Here is an 11,694-nt window from a genome sequence, read left to right as displayed (position 1 = left end):
CTAAGTTTATTTCTTAACTCTTGCAAGAAAAACCCAGACCTCAGGCTCCAAGACTTACAAAGACTGGTTTTGAGAGGCAAGCAATGACAGAAGTGAAGTCAATTTGTTCCTTACCATCAGGTTCTCTCACTTGAGAACCATCTCTGGGAACACAGTGATGACAGGGTCTGGAAAGGCTCCATAGTGAATCCATGCATTCTACTTTGAGTCTGCAACACCGACCCAAAATGTTTTTCTTTGCTGAAATCATTCCCTGAGATGCATGCTATCGTATGAAAATACTACAACAGCTTCTAGGAATGTCTACTGAACTGAAAACTAAACATTTTCATATTGAAGATCAGTAGAGCAAAACGGAAATCCAGTTTTAGAAACATTGTTTAGGAAAGCCAAGATGAATGAGTAAATGCCAAAGACTCGGGGAAATAGGGAATAATACTTGATGCTATATCTCAAGCTGAGGTGGTGATGGATAGTTAGCCAGTTGTTTATTCTGATTTTTTTTTTTTTTTTTTTTGAGATGGAGTCACTCCGTCACTCAGGCCATAGTGCAGTGGCGTGACCTCAGCTCACTGCAACCTCTGTCACCCAGGTTCAAGCGATTCTGTTGTCTTAGCTTCCCGAGTAGGTGGGATTACAGATGCACGCCACAGCACGCCCAGCTAATTTTTGTATTTTTAGTAGAGATGGAGTTTCATCATGTTGGCCAGGCTGGTCTCAAACTCCCAACCTCAGGTGATCCGCCCCCTCAGCCTCCCAAAGTGCTGGAATTACAGGTGTGAGCCACCCTGCCTGGCTTAGAATTCTGATTTTTAAATTATTGAATAACACAGAAACTTGACATCTGAAAAAATGTTTTGTTTTGTTTTGTTTTGTTTTTGAGACAGAGTCTCGCTCTGTCGCCCAGGCTGGAGTGCAGTGGCACGATTTCAGCTCACTGTAAGCTCCGCCTCTCGGGTTCACGCCATTCTCCTGCCTCAGCCTCCCGACACGCCCAGCTGATTTTTTCTATTTCTCAGTAGAGACGGGGTTTCACTGTGTTAGCCAGGATGCTGTTGATCTCCTGACCTCGTGATCCGCCCGCCTCCGCCTCCCAAAGTGCTGGGATTACAGGCGTGGGCTACTGCACCCAGCCAAAATGTTTTGTTTTGATTTTTTAGTTTTAAAAAAACTGGCCGGGCGCGGTGGCTCAAGCCTGTAATCCCAGCACTTTGGGAGGCCGAGACGGGCGGATCACGAGGTCAGGAGATCGAGACCATCCTGGCTAACACAGTGAAACCCCGTCTCTACTAAAAATACAAAAACTTAGCCGGGCGAGGTGGCAGGCGCCTGTAGTCCCAGCTACTCGGGAGGCTGAGGCAGGAGAATGGCGTGAACCCGGGAGGCGGAGCTTGCAGTGAGCTGAGATCCGGCCACTGCACTCCAGCCTGGGTGACAGAGCGAGACTCCGTCTCAAAAAAAAAATAAAAAAATAAAAAAAATAAAAAAACTGAAATAGTTCCTTAATAACGGTTTCTGGGAACTCACTAAAAGGATTACTTCCTATCAACTCTCCTTTCAATGACTGTCAGTAATCATTTTTTTTTTTTTTTTTTTTTTGAGACGGAGTGGAGTCTCGCTCTGTCGCCCAGGCTGGAGTGCAGTGGCCGGATCTCAGCTCACTGCAAGCTCCGCCTCTCGGGTTCACGCCATTCTCCTGCCTCAGCCTCCCGAGTAGCTGGGACTACAGGCGCCTGCCACCTCGCCCGGCTAAGTTTTTGTATTTTTAGTAGAGACGGGGTTTCACTGTGTTAGCCAGGATGGTCTCGATCTCCTGACCTCGTGATCCGCCCGTCTCGGCCTCCCAAAGTGCTGGGATTACAGGCTTGAGCCACCGCGCCCGGCAGTAATCATTTTTTATATAACCTAGTAAGTATCAGAGGTGGCCTTTATTTCAGCCCAAGATGCAAAGCGTTAAAATTCTTTTTTGAGGCCAGGCGCCATGGCTTATGCCTGTAATCCCAGCATGGTGACAGGCTAAGCGGAAGGATTGCTTGAGGCCAAGAGGTCGAGACCAGCCTGGTAATACAGTGAGACCCTGTCTCTACACAAAATTAAAATTAAGAAAATTAGCCAGGCGGCTGAGCGCCGTGACTCACGCCTGTAATCCCAGCACTTTGGGAGGCCGAGGCGGGCAGATCACCTAAGGTCAGGAGTTTGAGACCAGCTGGCCAATGTGGCAAAAATCCGTCTCTACTAAAAATACAAAAATTAGCCGGGCATGGTGGCATGCGCCTGTAATCCCAGCTACCCAAGAGGCTGAGGCAGGAGAATCACTTAAACCCAGGAGATGGATGTTGCAGTGAGCCAAGATTGTGCCACTGCACTCCAGCCTGGGAGACAGAGTGAGACTCCATCTCAAAAAAAAAAAAAAAAAAAAAAATTAGCCAGGCATGGGTGTGCATACCTGTGGGCCCAGCTACTCAGGAGGCTGAAGCAGGAGGATCATTTGAACCCAGGATTTAGAGGCTGCAGTGAGCCATGATTATGCTACTGTACTCTAGCCTGGGTGACAGGCTGTCTCGAAAAAACCAAAAAATTTTGCTTAAACAACAAAAATGTATTGTCTCCCAGTTCTGGAGGCTAAAGTCTGAGATCAAGGTGTCAACAGGATTGGCTCCATAGGAGGGGTGTGAGGGAGAATCTATTTCATATCGCTCATCTAGCTTCTGTAGTTTACTGGCAGTTCTGGCGTATCTTGGCTTATAAAATTACTAATCCTTGCGATTTTGCTTCAGTTGTGACTCTGAAAGAGTTGGCATTTAGATCAGATATAAAGCTTTCCTTTTAAAATTCCTAAACTACTTTAACATCAACATTTGGAATGTTGGAAAGAAAAAAGAACCAGAATAATTGCATCACTTATTATTTACTTTAATTACTGAAACATTTTCAAGAACCTTTTGTCTAGGTGCCTTGGTAATGAAGAGATAGAAGACGCAAGTTCTTGGGCTCTCTGTGTCGGAGAGCATGCTGGGTCTAGAATTCCAAAGCCATGAACTGCTTTTAGATCCCTCGGTTCTTTTATGATGGAGGAGTCGTATTTGAATCTGCTAAGGCAAATAAAAGCAGTTAGTCATTTTTGCAAATAATAATAATAATAATTATTATTATTACTGAGATGGAGTCTTGCTCTGTTGCCCAGGCTGGAGTGCAGTGGCACAATCTCGGCTCACTGCAAGCTCCACCTCCTGTTCATGCCATTCTCCTGCCTCAGCCTCCCGAGTAGCTGGGACTACAGGCGCCCGCCACCATGCCCGGCTAATTTTTTTTTTTGTATTTTTAGTAGAGACAAGGTTTCACCATGTTAGCCAGGATGGTCTCGATCTCCTGACCTCATGATCCGCCTGCCTCGCCTCCCAAAGTGCTGGGATTACAGGCATGAGCCACCGTGCCCGGCCCATTTTTGCAAATTATTAATTATTGTTTATCATTTAGTTTCCAAAATACTAGGTGTATGGTGTTATCTTTTCATCACTGGTGAAAAACGACCCATGGTCTAGGCACTTTGGAGTAGCACCCACCAGCTGTGTGAAGGTCAAATGGATCTTAACGAGTTGTGCAGTGAGACTGAAAGAGGAGAGTCACTATTTCAGAGATAACCAAAGGTTAAAAAAAGAGGTGAGATATTTTAATACTTGTTGTTTGAAAGTTTCATCTTGATAGTATTACACAATGATACAGTATGTACATATGTAATGTAATATGCCTGTACAGTTTAAAAATAACAATAATAAGGCCAGGTGCAGTGGCTCACACATGTAATCCCAGCACTTTTGGAGGCCAAGGTCGGGGAGGATCGCTTGAGGCCAGTAGTTCCAGACCAGCCTAGGTAACACAGTGAGACCCTGTCTCTACAAAAAATTTAAAATTAGCCAGGTGTGGTGGTATGTACCTACATTCTCAGCTACTCAAGAGGCTCAAATAGGTGAATCACTTGAGCCCAAGAGTTCCAGACCAGCCTGGGAAACATGGCAAAACCCTGTCTCTACCAAAAATGTAAAAATTAGCTGGGCGTGGTGGTGTATGCCTGTGGTCCCAGCTACTCAGGAGGCTGAAGTCGGAGGATCACTTGAACCTGGGAGGTGGAGACTACAGTGAGCCATGATCATGCCACTGCACTCCAGCCTGGGCAACAGAGCAGGACCTTGTCTCTGAAAAAAAAAAAAAAAAAGAAAGAAAGAAAAAAAAAAAGCAAGCAAGAAAAAAAAAAAAAAAAAGCAATGCTGTATATACACAACCCAGTTTGAGAGATGGAACATTACCAGCCCCTTTGTTTCTTTTCTTAAAAATTATTATTATTTAGGCCGGGCGCGGTGGCTCAAGCCTGTAATCCCAGCACTTTGGGAGGCCGAGGCGGGCAGATCACAAGGTCAGGAGATCGAGACCACAGTGAAACCCCGTCTCTACTAAAAATACAAAAAATTAGCCGGGCGCGGTGGCGGGCGCCTGTAGTCCCAGCTACTCAGGAGGCTGAGGCAGGAGAATGGCGGGAACCCGGGAGGCGGAGCTTGCAGTGAGCCGAGATCGCGCCACTGCACTCCAGCCTGGGCAACAGCGTGAGACTCCGTCTCAAAAAAAAAAAAAAAAAAAAAAAAAAAAAATTATTATTATTTTTTCTATCCTCCTGGCAGGTGGCAGATTACTAGCACCTTTGATGCTTCCTGTGTGTCCCTTCCTGGAGGCATCCTCCCACCAAAAAGATAACTACTTTGGCCGGGCACAGTGGCTCACGCCTGTAATCTCAGCACTTTGGAAGGCCGAGGTGGGCGGATCACGAGGTCAGGAGTTTGAGACCAGCCTCGCCAACATCGTGAAACCCTGTCTCTACTTTAAAAAAAAACAAAAAGGGCCGGGCGCGGTGGCTCAAGCCTGTAATCCCAGCACTTTGGGAGGCCAAGAAGGGCGGATCACGAGGTCAGGAGTTCGAGACCATCCTGGCTAACACGGTGAAACCCCGTCTCTACTAAAAAATACAAAAAACTAGTCGGGCGAGGTGGCGGGCGCCTGTAGTCCCGGCTACTCGGGAGGCTGAGGCAGGAGAATGGTGTAAAAACCCGGGAGGTTGGCCGGGCGTGGTGGCTCACGCCTGTAATCCCAGCACTTTGGGAGGCCGAGGTGGGCGGATCACAAGGTCAGGAGATCGAGACCATGGTGAAACCCCGTCTCTACTAAAAATAGAAAAAATTAGCCGGGCGCAGGGGCGGGCGCCTGTAGTCCCAGCTACTCGGGAGGCTGAGGCAGGAGAATGGCGTGAACCCGGGAGGCGGAGCTTGCAGTGAGCCGAGATTGCGCCACTGCACTCCAGCCTGGGCAACAGAGCGAGACTCCGTCTCAAAAAAAAAAAAAAAAACCAAAAAAACAACAAAAAAAAAAACCCGGGAGGCAGAGCTTGCAGTGAGCTGAGATCCGGCCACTGCACTCCAGCCTGGGCGACAGAGCGAGACTCCGTCTCAAAAAAAAAAAAAAAAAAAAAAAAAAGATTAGCCGGGCGTGGTGGCAGGCACCTATAATCCCAGCTATTTGAGAGGCTGAGGCGGGAGAATCGCTTGAACCCAGGAGGCGGAGGTTGCAGTGAGCCGAGATCCTGCCACTGCACTCCAGCCAGGGCAACAGAATGAGACTCCGTCTCAAAAAAAAAAAAAAGAAAAAAAGAAAAAAAAGATAACTACTTTTTGTTTGTTTGTTTTGTTTGTTTGTTTGAGACGGAGTCTCACTGTGTTGCCGCGACTGGAGTGCAGTGGTGTGCACTCCAGTCTCCTGCCTCAGCCTCCTGCGTAGTTGGGATTGCAGGCGCGTGTCACCACGCCTGGCTAATTTTTTGTATTTTTAGTAGAGACGGGGTTTCACCGTGTTAGCCAAGATGGTCTCAATCTCCTGACTTCGTGATCTGCCCGCCTTGGCCTCCCAAAGCGCTGGGATTCAATCCCTGATTTCGCTGGGATTCCACCATGTCCGGCAAAGATAACTATTTTTCTGAATTTCATGTTAATCATCCTCTTTTCTTACCAAATATACATATTTATACATATTTGTAGTCTTAAATATGTTTTGTCTGTTTTTGAATTTTATATAATGTATTCATTTTATATAATGTATTCATCTGTGACTGTCACTGGACACTGTTTTATCCATATAATTCATTCATTTTCACTGCTGATTATTTTACGATTGTCTGAGCATACAATTAGGTATCCATTCTCTTATTGATGGATATTTTTGTTATCTCCCGTTTTTTGCTAAAAGAACACTGCTGTGACTGTTTTTATATGTCTCTTGGGGCACATGTACAGTGTTTCTGTAGGTAGATAGCTAGAAGTAGAGTCACAGGTTATGTGCGTGTTCAACTTTAGTAGGCAATTCTTAACTGTTTTCACCTAGTTAATGGCTGACAAAAATGTTGCAGTTTTGAAAACGTGGACAAACTTCAAATGAAAAGAAGACGGTGACAGAGGACTTGGAGGGGAAGAAAACAATAATCATAATCATAGACAATATTGTTCACCATGTACAAGACAATGTTCTAAGCAGAATGAGTGCCTTTGGTGATGATACCTCGTCAGGACCACAGTAAACTTATCCAACTAAAAACTGGTCACATTCCATGGCTGCTCTGCTTCTATCTTTGGTTTTCAATAATCGTTATGTTCTAGAATGTGTGAGTCTTGAGGATCATCATCCAAACCTTGAAAGGCTTTGAAATGAGTCCATTTTCTCTCAAGTCTTTGGAAGCAAGATTGACTCAAGCAAGTCTAGGTCGTCCATGAAAAGATATAGACATTCAGGAAAACCCACAGTTCCAACCCCTGGCTGGAACTAATGCGAACTTTAAAAATGCAGCTGCTGGATCAGCTGCATTTTCAGTTGCTGCATTCAGCTGCCTCAGCCTCTCACATGATTGGAGAGAATGAAAATTGGTATAATCTTTCTGGAGGGCAGTTTCCTATTACCTATTTATATTTAAAGCCATTGACCCCATAATTACACTAAAAAAAAACTGTCCTGTAGAAACTATGCTACAAGTGTGGAAGGGTATAAGGATGTTTACTATGGTTTGAGAATAGTGAAAAACTGCAAATACCTAAAATTTCAGCAACAGGAGATAGATTGCAGTACAATGGAACACAATGCAGCTATTAAAAAAAAAAAAATCAAGTCCGGGCACGGTGGCTCAGGCCTGTAATCCCAGCACTTTGGGAGACTGAGGTGGGTGGATCACAAGGTCAGGAGTTTGAGACCAGCCTGGCCAATATGTTGAAACCCCGTCTGTATTAAAAATTTTAAAAAAATTAGCCAGGCGTGGCGGTGTGCGCCTGTAGTCCCAGCTACTCGGGAGGCTGAGGCAGAATTGCTTGAACCCAGGAGGCGGAAATTACAGTGAGCCAAGATTGCGCCACTGCACTCCAGCCTGGGTGACAGAGAGATTTCGTCTCAAAAAAAAAAAAAAAATCAAGTTGCAGAACAATTTGTATGGCATGATCTCATTTTTATTAAAGGAAATACATATCAATTTGTGTATCTATGAGTAGAAAACAGGCAGGAGAACCCTTAATAATTTTTATCATTATTTTTCCCCCTCCCCGTTACCACTAGAGGGTCTTGATTGCAAGTTGTCCAGGTTCTTGGCGTTTTGAACAAAGAGTTGGACAAAATGCACAGCAAAGCAAGGAAAGAATGAAGCAGCGAAAGGAACGAAATGAAGGCAGGGATTTATTGAAAATGAAAGTACACTCCACAGTGTGGGAGTGGGCCAAGCAGTGGCTCAAGGGCCCCCAATACAAAATCTTCTCCGGTCCAAATAGCCCCTAGAGGTTTCCCGTTGGCCACGTGGTGTTCACCTCATGGTTGCAGAAGGCAACCAATCAGAGGCTAAAGTGAAGTTACAAAGTTGCACTTCTATGCAAACGAAGACTTGGCCAGCAATCAGTTCGATTGGTTGCAGACAGCAACCAATCAGAGGCTGAAGTGATGTTACAAAGGTCACACTCCCACGCAAACATCTGATCAGAGGTACTTTCAATTTCCCATCTGCCAGGCAGAGAAGTTGGGGGTTTGCAAAGGGAGTAACCTCTGGTCCTTTTGTTACTTAGGAGTGGAAAGTTAGGGCTTTCCTATCAATTTAGTTCTAGGAAGTCAGTGTGAAACGGCCTTAGGTTCCCTGCCTCCAGATCCTATTCTCCTGCCTCACCCCCACCCCTTTGAGACTCCTTAGTTATTAATAGTGGTTACCTCCAGCGTAGGGGTAAGGGAAGGGGGCTAAAATAAAAGTTTAAAAAGATACCTTTTTTTTTGGAGAGCCAGAGTCTTGCTCTCTTGCCCAGGCTGGAGTGCAGTGGCACGATCTCGGCTCACTGCAACCTCTGCCTCCCGGATTCAAGCAATTCTGCCTCAGCCTCCTGAGTAGCTGGAACAACAGGCACACACTGCCACGCCCAGCTAATTTATTTTGTATGTTAGTAGAGACGGAGTTTCACCATGTTGCCCAAGCTAGTCTGGAACTCCTGAGCTCAGGCAATCCGCCCACCTCGGCCTCCCAAAGTGCTAGGATTACAGGCATGAGCCACTACGCCCGGCCAAAAGGATACCATTTTATAAGGACAAAAAACACATTCAAGAACAGCCAGCTGTTAACCATAGCAAAGGCCAACTAGATTCAACCTGAGCTCCTTACAGGCAGTACCTTTGTCACAGGTTTTTGTATTAACATTCTAGTGAGAGGTTAAGCCAGCTGGACTTCCTGAGTCAGTGGGGACTTGGAGAACTTTTCTGTCTAGCTAGAAGATTGTAAACACACCAATCTGTGCTCTATAAAAATGCACCAATCAGCGCTCTGTGTCTAGCTAAAGGATTGTAAACGCACCAGTCAGCACTCTGTAAAATGGACCAATCAGCACTCTGTAAAATGAACCAATCAGCAAGACATGGGCAGGGACAAATAAGGGAATAAAAGCTGGTCACCCCCCAGCCCCTCCAAAATCCAGCAGCGGCAATCCGCTGGCGTCCCCTTCCACACTGTGGAAGCTGTGTTCTTTTGCTCTTCACAATAAGTCTTGCTGCTGCTCACTCTTTGGGTCCGTGCCACCTTTAAAAGCTGTAACACTCACCCAGAAGGTCTGTGGAAGCTGTGTTCTTTTGCTCTTCACAATAAGTCTTGTTGCTGCTCACTCTTTAGGTCGGTGCCACCTTTAAGAGCTGTAACACTCACCCAGAAGGTCTGTGGCTTCATTCTTGAAGTCGGGGAGACCAAGAACCCACCCGAAGGAATCAACTCTGGACGCACTAGACCCAAGCACAGCATTTAATTAACACAGAGAGACCAATTACTTGATTAGTATGTGCAAGATAGAAGAACACACACACACACACAGCCTGTTTTTTAGGCGTCTGCAGACTAGTGGAGTAATTGTAGTTAGGAACTCTTATTTTGTGTAGAGATCCTTTGAAGCAATGCCACCCAGTAGAACTTTGCTAGGTGATGGAAGTATTCTATATCTGTGCTGTCCAATATGGTGGCCACTAGACCAAGTGGATTTGAACACTGGGAATGGAGTAAATGCAGCAGAAAAACTACATTTTGTTTCATTTTTATGTTTATTTATTTAGAGACAGAGTCTCGCTCTGTCCCCAGCCTGGAGTGCAGTGGCGCGATCTCGGCTCACTGCAACCTCTGCCTCCCAGATTCAAGCAATTCTCTGCCTCAGCCTCCCAAAGTGCTGGGATTGCAGGCATGAGCCACTGCGCCCAGCTTATTTTTATTTTTATTTTTTTGAGACAGAGTCTTGCTCTGTAGCCCAGGCTGGAGTGCAGTGGCGCGATCTCAGCTCACTGCAACCTCTGCCTTCCGGGTTCCAGCGATTCTCCTGCCTCAGCCTCCCAAGTAGTTGGGATTACAGGCACCTGCTACCACACCTGGCTAATTTTTTTGTATTTTTAGTAGAGACAAGGTTTCACCATGTTGCCTATGCTGGTTTCGAACTCCTGAGCTCAGGCATTCTGCCTGCCTCAGTCTCCCAAAGTGCTGCGATTACAGGCGTGAGCCACCATGCCCGGCCTGCATTTTATTTTATGAGATAGTCTCACTCTGTTGCCCAGACTGGAGTGCAGTGGCACGATCTCAGCTCACTGCAACCTCCACCTCTCGTCTTCAAGCGATTCTCCTGCCTCAGCCTCCCGAGTAACTGGGATTACAGGCACAGGCAACCATGCCTGGCTAATTTTTGTGTTTTTAGTAGAGACGGGGTTTTACCATATTGGCCAGGCTGGTCTCGAACTCCTGGACTCAAGTGATCCACCTGCCTCGGCTTCCCATGCATTTTAAATTTTATTTAATTTTAATTAAATACCCATATGTGGCTAGCATTGGACAATGTAGCTTTAAAAGATCTGTTGAGGTATTAATATATAGACTCTCCTCAGAGATACACATATACAAAATTTTCCATAAAATTTCAAGAGATCCAGGGATCTTCTCAAGCCCATCCATGTGTCTCTAGCTCAAGAACCTCTGAAATAATGAGAATAGGATAAACAGCACTAGAGAGGGTAAAATTCAGAACTGAAGAAGTGAGATGGAAAATGGACAGATGTTAATGCTCCCATTCAGAACCCTGGGATCCTGGAAGGAACCACACTAGGTGTGCCTCCCTCCTCCTCCTGTCACACAGAACATTTACCACATTGTTTACTGTTTATTTTCCCACATTGTGCTGGACGTTCAGACTGTATACTTCATAAAAGTGGAGACCATATCTGTCTTACTCACCATTATACACCCAGAGCCTAGTGTGAATCCAGCACATAGTTGGCTCTCAAATATCTGCCATATGAATTCATTTTATTGGATACCTGATTCTTCCCAGTTCTAGGAGCCCACAGCTCCTGAGTTATGGAGGTTCTCAGTGATAAGAAGAGTTGGCTGGCTCATGGAATGGAGATAGGGTTTTCCTGAAGCTGAGCAAATACCCAGATCCATGAGAATCCCGTATTACTGGGTTTGTTTCTATGCCTTGTGATCTGAGAGCCACTCAAGGGCTTCAATAGGCCGGGCGCGGTGGCCCACATCTGTAATCCCAACACTTTGGGAGGCCGAGATGGGCAGATCTAAGGTCGGGAGTTTGAAACCAGCCTGATCAACATGGTGAAACCCTATCTCTACTAAAAATACAAAAATTAGCTGGGCGTGGTGATGTGCGCCTGTAGTCCCAGCTACTCAGAAGACTGAGGCGGGAGAATTGCTTGAACCTGGGAGGCGGAGGTTGCGGTGAGCTGAGATTGTGCCACTGCACTTCAGCCTAGTGACAGAGCGAGACTCTGTCTCAAATTAAAAAAAAAAAAAAAAGGCTTCAATAGTAAGTGATAGGGAGCCATATACTAGAACCCCAGGGTTAAACGCTCTCCTTGAGTGTCTCCTCTGTCTTTTTGAGTAATAGAATATGACTACCTTCTCTCAAATTGCCCCACTATCTGGAATTCTCTTATATCTCTAGTAGGCAAATTCTAACTCACTGTTAAATGCCTTTCTCTGGGAAATCTATGCTAGTACTTCCAGACAGAAATACTATGCTAGTATTTCCACTGATTCCCTTTGTACTTGCACATTTCATCATGTGTGTTCTAACAGGGCAGGAGCCATCCATTCATCTCTGTATCCCAGCA

General features: G+C 45.7%; 1 long non-coding RNA gene across 1 annotated transcript; it reads right to left on the bottom strand.

Moving 5' to 3' along the window:
- Positions 1-2,892: 2,892 nt before the first annotated feature.
- LOC144329840 (uncharacterized) lies at positions 2,893-9,461 on the bottom strand. The gene is made up of 2 exons (XR_013395506.1): positions 8,321-9,461; positions 2,893-3,092 (listed from the first exon to the last, which is right to left on the bottom strand). It is a non-coding gene; the product is annotated as an uncharacterized LOC144329840 (long non-coding RNA).
- Between the last annotated feature and the right edge of the window lie 2,233 nt (positions 9,462-11,694).

Source organism: Macaca mulatta, chromosome 7 (genome assembly GCF_049350105.2).
Source record: "Macaca mulatta isolate MMU2019108-1 chromosome 7, T2T-MMU8v2.0, whole genome shotgun sequence".
Classification (NCBI taxonomy): Eukaryota; Metazoa; Chordata; class Mammalia; order Primates; family Cercopithecidae; genus Macaca; species Macaca mulatta.
The sequence above is the reverse complement of the archived record's forward strand: the minus strand, read 5'-3'. Positions and strand labels throughout refer to the sequence as shown.